Here is a 12,756-nt window from a genome sequence, read left to right as displayed (position 1 = left end):
GTGTAGTGTATGTACCTTTAAGGGGAGAACTACTTTTTACAGCTCCTGTATACTGTAGTACCGGCAGTGACCACACCTGTGTATAAACCCTGAGTAGGGATTTGTACTGTTAGTTTAGAGTAACCCTCATCCAGTAAACACCTGTTGATTGTTCCTCTGCAGTCTCTGTCGATTTATTGAAGGACACCATACATCAAGATTCACGGATTTAACATTGGCGACGAGTGGATTCAAACCTACCTGCAACTCTGCATCACCTCCCAGGGATTCGCTCCTGGAGAGCAGTGAAAGGGGAAGGCCGAGTCCAGAAGTGCGGGCGTCGACCATCCAGAGAGGACTTGAAAATCGCAGAGGAGGCTGTGGAGAGCTGGGCTTGGTTCTCCAGTCACGACGATCCAGCGCAGCGGGCTGGCAGCAGGTACGGCGCAGACCCTTCCCGGACAGCGGCGGCGGGAGCGTCGACGGGGTAAGAGAGAGGGTAAAGCACACAGGGCGCAGACGGGGTTGAAGACCGAGCGGCGTCAACGAGAGAGGGTAAAGTGCACAGGGCGCAGCTGGGGTTCAGGACCGAGCGGCGTCAACGAGAGAGGCGCGCAGGTAAACGTGCAGAGCGCAGCCAGTGCTCAAGGGCCGAGCAGCGTCCGCAGAGAAGAAGGGAGACGCCATTTTTTTTTCCCGCAGCGGAGAAGAAGGGAGAGCGCGGGAAGAAAGGAAAGCGCGGGAGACGCCATTTTGAGCCAGCGGAGAAGAAGGGAGAGCGCGGGAGACACCATTTTGAGCCGGTCTAACCACACCAAAAAAAAATAAAAATAAATAAATGCCGAAGAGTGGCAGTATCACAGCGTTCGACAATGGAGTCGAAGATTGGACGACATATGTCGAACGCATTGAAGTGTACTGCAAGGCGAATGAAGTGCCAGATGACAAGAAAGCGCTGGTATTGTTGAATTCAATGTGTGCAAAAACGTATCGCTTACTGCGAAAGCTAGTAACCCCAGAGAAACCAGCGGAAAAGAATTTTGAAATTATAGTTTCAATCCTACGGGACCACTTAAACCCCACACCGCTGCTGATAACAGAAAGATTTAAGTTTCACAAAAGGAACCAGCATAAAGATGAAAGTAATGCTGAGTATTTAACGGAACTGCGCAAGCTATCGAAACACTGCCAGTTTGGAACGGGACTAGCAGATACTTTAAGGGACAAGTTCGTGTGTGGGCTTCAAAGTGAAGGAACCCAGAAACGGCTTCTATCAGAAAAGGATCTTACGCTGGACAAGGCTTTCAGCATGGCAGTATCACACAAAGCAGCAGCACGGGGCGCGGCTGAGATACAACGGAGACTGCAAGAATAAGGCACAAATGAAATGTCATACGGAACAGTGAGGTGCTATCGCTGCGGCAGAACAACACACGACCATAAGGATTGCTGGTTCAAGGACCAAGTGTGCAGACAGTGTGGAAAAGTAGGACACATAGCAAGAGTCTGCAGGTCAGAAAAGAAAACCAGCAGCAACAAATCTCCACAGGAGAAGTACAAGAAGGTACATAAGGTGACAGAGAGTAGTTCAGATGAACAGAAAAGGGATACAGACTCCGGAAGCAAGGAGCTGGGTTGTCTGAAACTACATAAAGTGATCAAAACGGAGGATCACCAAACTATCTGGGTCACGCTCAAGATAGCCGGAGCCCAAGTGAAAATGGAATTGGACACAGGATCAGCCCTAACAGTCATAAACCAAAGGGACTACAAGCGGCTATTCTCACATATACCCTTGAGAGATACAGAGATCGTCTTGAAGACGTACACGGGGCAAAAAGTCTACCCCAAAGGAAAAATAAGGGTGAACGTTATATATAACGGCAAGGAAACACCAAAAATGGACCTATATGTATTGCCAGAGGGAGGACCACCACTATTAGGATGTGAATGGATCCGGAAGATACAGCTAGATTGGCATTCCATACAAGCACTAACTGTAGATGCCAAAAAGGATGACGAAGTCACACCTGGACGACTGTCAAAAATGCTAACTGACGCACAAGAAGTGTTCCAGGAGGAACTCGGAACACTAAAAGGCATAACAGCGATGATCAAAATAGAGGAAAATGCAAGCCCAAAGTTTTTTAAGGCCTTATGCGATCCGCCCAGCCGTCGAAGCAGAGCTGGAAGGTTTGGAACATTCAGGAGTACTGTCCAAAGTGGACTGGAGCGAGTGGGCTGCACCCATCGTTCCTGTAATGAAGAGGTCATTGAGTAATGCGCCTGGGGAACCAAAGAAGGTTCGCATCTGTGGGGACTTTAAGGTGACAGTGAACCCAGTCCTTCACACGGTACAATATCCGCTTCCGCGGATTGAAGATATTTTCGCCTCGCTATCTGGAGGGAAACGCTTCACAAAGATTGATCTGGCCCAGGCGTACCTGCAAATGGAGGTAGAAGAAGCCTCGAAACAGTACCTCACGATCAACACTCATAAAGGTCTCTACCAATACAACCGGCTGGTGTTCGGGGTAGCATCAGCTCCGGCTATTTGGCAAAGGGCAATGGATCAAGTCCTGCAAGGGATTCCAGGGACCCAGTATTATTTGGATGACATCCTGGTCACGGGCGAAAATGACAGTGATCACCTCGCCAACCTGGAGCAGGTGCTCACTAGATTGAAGGAATATGGGCTCCGAGCTAATCGTCACAAATGCGAGTTTTTCCAGAAGCAGATCTCGTATTGTGGCCACGCTATTGATGAAGAGGGGTTACGTAAGTCCCTTGAAAAGATTGAGGCAGTAGTCAAGGCTCCAGCACCGGAAAATGTCGTTCCTTGGGCTGGTGAACTACTAGCATAAGTTCTTGCCAAATTTGTCTATCGTACTACACCCACTGAACACCCTACTGCAAACGGGGGTACCATGGAAGTGGAATGACGAATGTAAACGAGCTTTCCAGAAGAGCAAAAAATTGATCACATCAAAAGAGGTGTTGGCTCATTTCAACCCAGCACTACCAATTCGGTTGGCGTGTGATGCATCACCCTATGGCATTGGAGCGGTGCTGTCGCACAAATTCTCGGACGGCTCAGAGAGGCCAATAGCCTTTGCGTCACGATCACTAACCTCAGCCGAGCGTAACTACGCCCAGATTGACAGGGAGGCCCTCAGCCTAGTGTGGGGAGTGAAAAAGTTCAGCCACTATCTGCACGGGCAGAAGTTCACCTTGCGGACTGACCACCAACCACTTGTCTCCATCTTTAATCCAAAGAAGGGCGTTCCGGTGATGACTGCGCAACGGCTACAAAGATGGTCCCTTTTTCTAGGGGCGACCGAATATGAAATCGAGTATAAGGGCATGAAACTGCATGGAAACGCTGATGGGCTATCACGCCTGCCACTGCCTACTGCGGAGGAAGCCCCAGCAGTGGACCCTGTCGAAATATTTCATTCGACTATAATTGAACGCTTGCTGTAACTAACGCGGAGATAGAGAAAGAGACCCAAAATGACCCAACACTGCCTCGGGTATATGACTTGACGGTGAAGGGATGGCCAACACATGGCTACTCGCTGTTGCCAGCATTCTCATCCAGAAGAGAACAGCTGTCAGTATGCCAGGGGACCTTGATGTGTGGATCCCGAGTGGTATTTCCACCCAAGTTAAGGGAGAGAGTGCTCAATGAGCTTCACGAAGGCCATCTGGGAGGGGTGAAAATGAAAAGCCTTGCAAGGGCTTATGTGTGGTGGCCGGGGATCGATCAGCAAATCGAGGACCTGACAAAGAGCTGCTCAGGATGCCAGAAGGTCCAAAATGCACCACCACATGCACCTCTACACCCATGGGAGTGGCCCTCATCTCCATGGCAACGGGTGCATATTGATTTTGCTGGTCCATTCATGGACTCAATGTTTTTAATATCCGTGGATGCGCACTCGAAATGGCCTGAGGTGATCAAAATGTCCTCCACCACCACGGAGAAAACTATTGCAGTCCTATGGACCATATTTGCAGGAACGGCTTGCCAGAGCAGATTTGCTCTGATAACGGACCACAGTTTGTGTCCGAGGAGTTTCGATGATTTATGACGAGGAATGGGGTAAAGCATTACACATCCGCCCCGTATCATCCAGCCACAAATGGATTGGCTGAGAGGTTCGTACAAACCTTTAAGAAAACAGTAAGGGCCATGTGCGATGATGACATTCCACTGCAGCACAAGGTGGATAATTTCCTGTTAGCCTACAGAAATGCGACACATGCAGTCACCAACCAGACCCCGGCCATGATGTTCTTTAACCAAAGGTTGAGATCTCGTATGGATTTGCTCAGACCAAATGTACGAAGAGATGTTGAGAATAAGCAATTCCAGCACATCAATGAGAAGCCGACAAGGAGCTTCAATGTAGGGCAACCAGTCTTGGCCCGCGACTGCCGAACAGAGAAATGGCAACCAGGAACGATATGCACATGGCAGGGGCCACTAATGTACACAGTGGATGTTGGGGAGAACATTGTGAGATGCCATGTTGACCAGATCCTAGAATCACAGAAACGAGTCAACCCCATGTCTCGCCCATACGTACCTGGTGATGAACCCGACATACCGGTAGCATGTACCCCAGAAACAGTAGCATCGGAAGCTGATAAACCAACCGACGACAGGGGGCCAGAATCGCCTCCGCACCAAGAGCAAGACACTCAGGAAAGGCGCTATCCAGAAAGGATCAGGAAGCCGCCCCAAAGACTGAATTTATAAATGGACTATTTTCAGTTAATGTTGCATGTTAAAAGTGTTAATTGTTAAATGAATGTTATGGTACTGTTAATCTAAAAGGGGAGGAATTGTAGTGTATGTACCTTTAAGGGGAGAACTACATTTTACAGCTCCTGTATACTGTTGTACCGGCAGTGACCACACCTGTATATAAACCCTAAGTAGGGATTTGTACTGTTAGTTTAGAGTAACACTCATCCAGTAAACACCTGTTGATTGTTCCTCTGCAGTCTCTGTCGATTTATTGAAGGACACCATACATCAAGATGCACGGATTTAACAGACAGCTGTTCTCTTCTGGATGAGAATGCTGGCAACAGTGAGTCGCCATGTGTTGGCCATCCCTTTAGCGTCAAGTCATATACCCGAGACAGTGTCGGGACATTTCGGGTCTCCCTCTCTATCTCAGCGTTAGTTACAGGCAAGCGTTCAATTATAGTCGAATGAAATATTTCGACAGGGTCCACTGCTGGTGCTTCCTCCGCAGTAGGCAGTGGCAGGCGTGATAGCCCATCAGCGTTTCCATGCTGTTTCGTGCCCGTACACTCGATTTCATATTGGTTCGCCCCTAGAAAAAGGGACCATCTTTGTAGCCGTTGCGCAGTCATCACCGGAATGCCCTTCTTTGGATTAAAGATGGAGACAAGTGGTTGGTGGTCCGTCAGCAAGGTGAACTTCTGCCCGTGCAGATAGTGGCTGAACTTTTTCACTCCCCACACTAGGCTGAGGTCCTCCCTGTCAATCTGGGCGTAGTTACTCTTGGCTGAGGTTAGTGATCGTGACGCAAAGGCTATTGGCCTCTCTGAGCCGTCCGAGAATTTGTGCGACAGCACCGCTCCAATGCCATAGGGTGATGCATCACACGCCAACCGAATTGGTAGTGCTGGGTTGAAATGAGCCAACACCTCTTTTGATGTGATCAATTCTTTGCTCTTCTGGAAAGCTCGTTTACATTCGTCTTTCCACTTCCATGGTACCCCCGTTTGCAGTAGGGTGTTCAGTGGGTGTAGTACGGTAGACAAATTTGGCAAGAACTTATGCTAGTAGTTCACCAGCCCGAGGAACGACCTCAGTTGTGACACATTTTCCGGTGCTGGAGCCTTGACTACTGCCTCAATCTTTTCAGGGGATTTATGTAACCCCTCTTCATCAATAACGTGGCCACAATACGAGATCTGCTTCTGGAAAAACTCGCATTTGTGGCGATTAGCTCGGAGCCCATATTCCTTCAATCTAGTGAGCACCTGCTCCAGGATGGCGAGTTGATCACTGTCATTTTCGCCCGTGACCAGGATGTCATCCAAATAACACTGGGTCCCTGGAATCCCTTGCAGGACTTGATCCATTGCCCTTTGCTAAATAGCCGGAGCTGATGCTACCCCGAACACCAGCCGGTTGTATTGGTAGAGACCTTTATGAGTGTTGATCATGAGGTACTGTTTCGAGGCTTCTTCTACCTCCATTTGCAGGTACGCCTGGGTCAGATCAATCTTAGTGATGCGTTTCCCTCCAGATAGCGAGGCGAAAATATCTTCAATCCGCGGAAGTGGATATTGTACCGTGTGAAGGACTGGGTTCACTGTCACCTTAAAGTCCCCACAGATGCGAACCTTCTTTGGTTCCCCAGGCGTATTACTCAATGACCTCTTCATTACAGGAACGATGGGTGTATCCCACTCGCTCCAGTCCACTTTGGACAGTACTCCTGAACATTCAAACCTTCCAGCTCTGCTTCGACGGCTGGGCGGATCGCATAAGGCCTTAAAAAACTTTGGGCTTGCATTTTCCTCTATTTTGATCGTCGCTGTTATGCCTTTTAGTGTTCCGAGTTCCTCCTGGAACACTTCTTGTGTGTCAGTTAGCATTTTTGACAGTCGTCCAGGTATGACGTCATCATCCTTTTTGGCATCTACAGTCAGTGCTTGTATGGAATGCCAATCTAGCTGTATCTTCCGGATCCATTCACATCCTAGTAGTGGTGGTCCTCCCTCTGGCAATACATATCGGTCCATTTTTGGTGTCTCCTTGCCGTTATATATAACGTTCACCCTTATTTTTCCTTTGGGGTAGACTTTTTGCCCCGTGTACGTCTTCAAGATGATCTCTGTATCTCTCAAGGGTATATTTGAGAATAGCCGCTTGTAGTCCCTTTTGTTTATGACTGTTAGGGCTGATCCTGTGTCCAATTCCATTTTCACTTGGACTCCGGCTATCTTGAGCATGACCCAGATAGTTTGATGATCCTCCGTTTTGATCACATTATGTAGTTTCAGACAACCCAGCTCCTTGCTCCCGGAGTCTGTATCCCTTTTCTGTTCGTCTGAACTACTCTCCGTCACCTTATGTACCTTCTTGTACTTCTCCTGTGGAGATTTCTTGCTGCTGGTTTTCCGACCTGCAGACTCTTGCTATGTGTCCTGCTTTTCCACACTGTCTGCACACTTGGTCCTTGAACCAGCAATCCTTATGGTCATGTGTTGTTCTGCCGTAGCGATAGCACTTCACTGTTCCATATGCCATTTCATTTGTGCCATATTCTTGCGGTCTCCGTTGTGTCTCAGCCGCGCCCTGTGCTGCTGCTTCGTGTGATACTGCCATGCTGAAAGCCTTGTCCAGCGTAAGATCCTTTTCTGATAGAAGCCGTTTCTGGGTTCCTTCACTTTGAAGCCCACACACGAACTTGTCCCTTAAAGTATCTGCTAGTCCCGTTCCAAACTGGCAGTGTTTCGATAGCTTGTGCAGTTCCGTTAAATACTCAGCATTACTTTCATCTTCATGCTGGTTCCTTTTGTGAAAATTAAATCTTTCTGTTATCAGCAGCGGTGTGGCGTTTTCAAAATCCTTTTCCACTGGCTTCTCTGGGGTTACTAGGTTTCGCATTAAGCCATACATTTTTGCACCCATGGAATTCAACAATACCAGTGCTTTCCTGGCATCTGGCACTTCATTCGCCTTGCAGTACCCTTCTATGCGTTCTACATATGTCGCCCAATCTTCCACTTCATTGTCGAACGCTGTGACACTGCCACTCTTCGGCATCCCTGGGTGTGGTTAGACTGGCTAAAAATGGCATCTCCCATGCTCTCCCTTCTTCTCCGCTGGCTCAAAATGGCGTCTCCCGCGCTCTCCCTTCTTCTCCGCTGCGGCTCAAAAATGGCATCTCCCGCACTCTCCTTCTTCTCCGCTGCAGCTCAAATGGCGTCTCCCGCGCTTTCCTTTCTTCCCCCCTGCAGATGCTGCTCAGCCCTTGAACACCGGCCGCGCTCTGCGCGTTTTCCTGCGCGCCTCTCTCGTTGACGCCGCTCGGTGTTGAACCCCGGCTGCGCGCCGTGCGCTCTACCCTCTCTCTCTCTGTTTCTTCTTCCGTCGACGCCACTCTGTCTTCAACCCCGGCTGCGTCCTGTGCGCTTTACCCTCTTTCTTACACCGTCGACGCTGCTCGGCCTTCCCCTGTGCCGTCGGTCGGCTCCAGCCGCCGCCGTCCGGGAAGGGTCTGTGCCGTACCTGCTGCCAGCCCGTCTCACTGGAGTCTCCGCCGGATGGTCGACGCCCATGCCCCTGGAATCGGCCTTCTTCTGCAGAGTTGCAGGTAGGTTCCAATCGACTCGTCCCCAATGTTAAATCCGTGAATCTTAATGTATGGTGTCCTGCAATAAATAGACAGAGACTGCAGAGGAACAATCAACGGTGTTTACTGGATGAGGGTTATTCTAAAACTAACAGTACAGATTCCTACTCAGGGTTTATATACAGGTGTGGTCACTGCCGGTACTACAGTATACAGGAGCTGTAAAAAGTAGTTCTCCCCTTAAAGGTACATACACTACAATACCTAGCACAAAGGAAGATGGTTGTGGTGGTTGGAGGTCAATCATCACAGCCCCAGGACATCGCTGCAGGAGTTCCTCAGGGCAGTGTCCTAGGCCCAATCATCTTCAGCTGCTTCATCAATGACCTTCCCTCCATCATAAGTTCAGAAGTGGGGATGTTCGCTGAAGACTGCACAGTGTTCAGTGCCATTCGCAACTCCTCAGATAATGAGGCAGTCTATGCCCGCATGCAGCAAGACCTGGATGACATTAAGACTTGGGCTGAAAAGTGGCAGGTAACATTTGTGCCACACAGGCAATGAGTATCTCCAACAAGCGAGCGTCTAACCACTGCCCCTTAACATTCACCGGCATTACCATCGCCAAATCCCCCACCATCAACATGCTGAGGGTCACCATTGATCAGAAACTTAACTGGACCAGCCACATACATACTGTGGCATCAAGAGCAGGTCAGCGGCTAGGTATTCTGCGGTGACTGTCTCACCTCCTGACTCCCCAAAGCCTTTCCACCATCTACAAGGCACCAGTAAGGAGTGTGATGGAATACTCTCCACTTGCCTGGATGAGTGCAGCTCCAACAACACTGAAGAAGCTCGACACCATCCAGGACAAAGCAGCCTGCTTGATTGGCACCCCATCCACCACCTTAAACATTCACTCCCTCCACCACCAGCACTCCGTGGCTGCAATGTGTACCATCTACAAGATGCACTGCTGCAACTCGCCAAGGCTTCTTCGGCAGCACCTCCCAAACCCGCAACCTCTTCCACCTAGAAGGACAAGGGCAGCAGGCACGTGGGAACACCAACACCTCCAAGTTCCCCTCCAAGTCACAATCCCTCCAGGTTCAAAATCCTGGAACTCCCTCCCTAACAGCACTGTGGGAGTACCTTCACCACATGGACTGCAGTGGTTCAAGAAGGTGGCTCACCACCACCTTCTCAAGGGCAACTAGGGATGGACAATAAATGTTGGCCTTCCCAGCGACTCCCACATTCCATGAACGATTAAAAAAAAGAGCTGCAGTCGGCCCGAGCGCAGTAAGCTGTTTGAATATACCTGTGAATATTCTATATTGAAATCTATTATTTGGCAATAACTATGGTAATTCTGAAAAATTAATTTCTCCATTAATTCACATTGGGCTGGAATTTGCTCTCAGTGGTGAACAAACAGTGCCTGCCATTCATTCGATGTGCATTTGCCCATAGACTTTCCATGGGGTTTTGCACAGCAAGTTGCTGGCAGCAAGACATCCAAACAGTGCCCCACCCTCTACAGAGCATCTGGGACCTGTATGAATAGGGGAAGCAACTGTGTATCTCCTTAACCAATCAGATTGATGAATCATTAATAAGTAGTGCAGAGTCTGAACCAGGAAGTACCAATTTTTAATTCAATGTGAAATCAGGCACAGAAAGTGAAACAACGAGAGGGAAAGAAAGATTGCTATAAGAGAGCTAGATAAAAGAGATAGAGAGAAAAAGTAAAGAAAAATTGTTTTATTTACATTTATTTTATTGTTTTAAATCTCCAACAAGGTAATTTTCAGTGCCAGAGAGGTTGTTTGGCAGTAATTAAGACTTACCAGACCATTAAAAGGGTACTTACATTTGAAAGAACATGTCCTAACTTTTTCTGACAAGTTTAGTTCATAATTATCAAGTAAGTGCAGTAATTTAATGCCGTTCAATGTATTTCCACATTTAACTACACATGTGTAGGGTCTGAACCAGGAAGTATCAATTCTGCACCAGAAGTTGCTGTCCGATTTACTATTTGAGAAAGGTGAGTGCTGATAGCCTCACCGTTATTTCTACCATAAAATCCGGCCCCTTGTCTGGTAACATTATGTTAAAATGAGAGCAGATTTCACCTCCTTTACCTGTGGTTTCTGTTCCAGTGACTTGACAAAGAACAGTAGAGATCCCGCAGACTGGGAGAGATACAAAGAACAGCAAAGGGGCACAAAGAAAGTGGTAAGACCCGCAAAAAGGAATACGAGAAAAAACTTGTGAGGGATATCAAGGACAACACAAAAGGGTTTTACAAATATATTAGGAGAAAGAGGGTGGATAAAAGTAACATGGACCCTTAATGACAGATGCAGGTGATATTGTAATTGGAAATAAGGAAATGGCAGATTTACTAAATAGTTACTTTCTATCGGTCTTCACAGTAGAGGATGAGGATAAAATACCAGAGATGCAAGGAAAAATGAAAATAAATCAAGGGGAGGAATTAAATAGATTCAATATCAGTAAAAATATGGTAATGGAGAAACTAATATTATTAAATATAGACAAATTTCCAGGACCTGATGGTTTCCACCCCAGGATATTAAAAGAAGTAGATAACGAAATTGTTGATGCATTCGTTATGATTTTCCAAAAACGGTCTCAATTTGTCTCAGGAATTGTTCCCTTGGATTGCCAATGTCACTCCTCTATTTAAGAAGGGTAAGAGATAAACAAGGAAATTATAGACCTATTAGTCTAATCTCAGTTGTGTAGAAGTTACTAAGATCAGTTATTAGGGACATAGTTTTTTTTAACTTGTTTTATGGGATGTGGGCGTCGCTGGCAAGGCCAGCATTTATTGTCCATCCCTAATTGACCTTGAGAAGGTGGTGGTGAGCCGCCTTCTTGAACTGCAGCAGTCCGTGTGGTGAAGGTACTCCCACAGTGCTGTTAGGGAGGGAGTTCCAGGATTTTGACCCAGCGATGATGAAGGAACAGCGACATATTTCCAAGCCAGGATGGTGTGTAACTTGGAGGGAAACATACAGGTGATGGTGTTCCCACGTGCCTGCTGCCCTTGTCCTTCTAGGTGGTAGAGGTCGCGAGTTTGGGAGGTGCTGCCGAAGAAGCCTTGGCGAGTTGCTGCATTGCATCTTGTAGATGGTACACACTGCATCTATGGTGCGCCGGTGGTGAAGGGACTGAACGTTAAAGGTGGAGGATGGGGTGCCATTCAAGCAGGCTGCTTTGCCCTAGATGGTGTTGAGCTTCTTGAGTGTTGTTGGAGCTGCACTCATCCAGGCAAGTGGAGAGTATTCCATCACACTCCTGACTTGTGCTTTGTAGATGGTGGAAAGTGCAGTGTCCGTGTGTTGATAAAGACACTGAAGACAGGAGTTGGTTCATAGGTGTTTACTAAGCAAAGTCTGGGGGGGGGGTTCTAACGGATATACACAATATACAGGCTTATATAGCCTGAGTGGCCATTACCGGCATTACAGCACACCTGGGGCTCTTAAAGGCACATACACTACAATTCCTCCCCTTTTAGCTAACCAGTACATCATATCTTAAGTAATTATTAATTACATGTTATAAGAAAAATAATATACACATTGCTGTAGTTAATTAATTATAAGTCAGTCTCTCAGGAGGCTTCCTGACTCGGTCCGGATAACGCCTCGGGGGTGTAATAGTTTCTGGTGGTGTAGTAGGTTCTTTTGGCAAGGCTGATTCGGCTTGAATGCCAGTGTCGGGTTCATCGGGTTCCAGTATCACCGGATCGGAGGTAGATATTGGTATCTCTACTTCATCGTTAGACGTATAGAGTTGTGGTGTAGGTTGTCCCTTTTCGGATGACTTTATGATTTGGTCAGCATGGCGCCTTATTATGCTTTCTCCGATGTCCACGGTATACATCAGTGGTTCTAGTCGTGTGCAAATAGTTCCAGGCTGCCATTTCTCGGTACGGTAGTCCCGGGCCAAAACTTTTTGACCTATCTGGAAGGTTCTAGTTGGCCTTTCATTCATGCCTTGAAACTGTCGGTTCTCCACGTCCCTTCTGATGTTGGGCTTGACCAAGTCCAGCCGGCATCTTAGAATTCTATTGAAGAACATCATGGCGGGAGTTTGGTTGGTAACCATATGTGTTGCATTCCTGTATGCGAATAAGAAGTTATCCACCTTGTGCTGAAGTTTTATGTCTTCATTACCCATGGCCTTTATGGCCTTCTTGAAGGTCTGGACAAACCTTTCAGCCAATCCATTGGTGGCGGGATGGTATGGGGCGGACGTGTAGTGCTTAACCCCATTGTTTTTTAAGAACCTTCTGAATTCTTCGGACACAAATTGCGGTCCATTATCAGAACATATCTGTTCCAGCAGCCCATTCCTGGCAAATATGGTCCTTAATACTGTGATG

Source organism: Somniosus microcephalus, chromosome 7, assembly GCF_052327205.1.
Source record: "Somniosus microcephalus isolate GS21.2 chromosome 7, FLI_Smic_1.0, whole genome shotgun sequence".
Taxonomy (NCBI): Eukaryota; Metazoa; Chordata; class Chondrichthyes; order Squaliformes; family Somniosidae; genus Somniosus; species Somniosus microcephalus.
Note: the sequence above shows the minus strand (reverse complement) of the source record.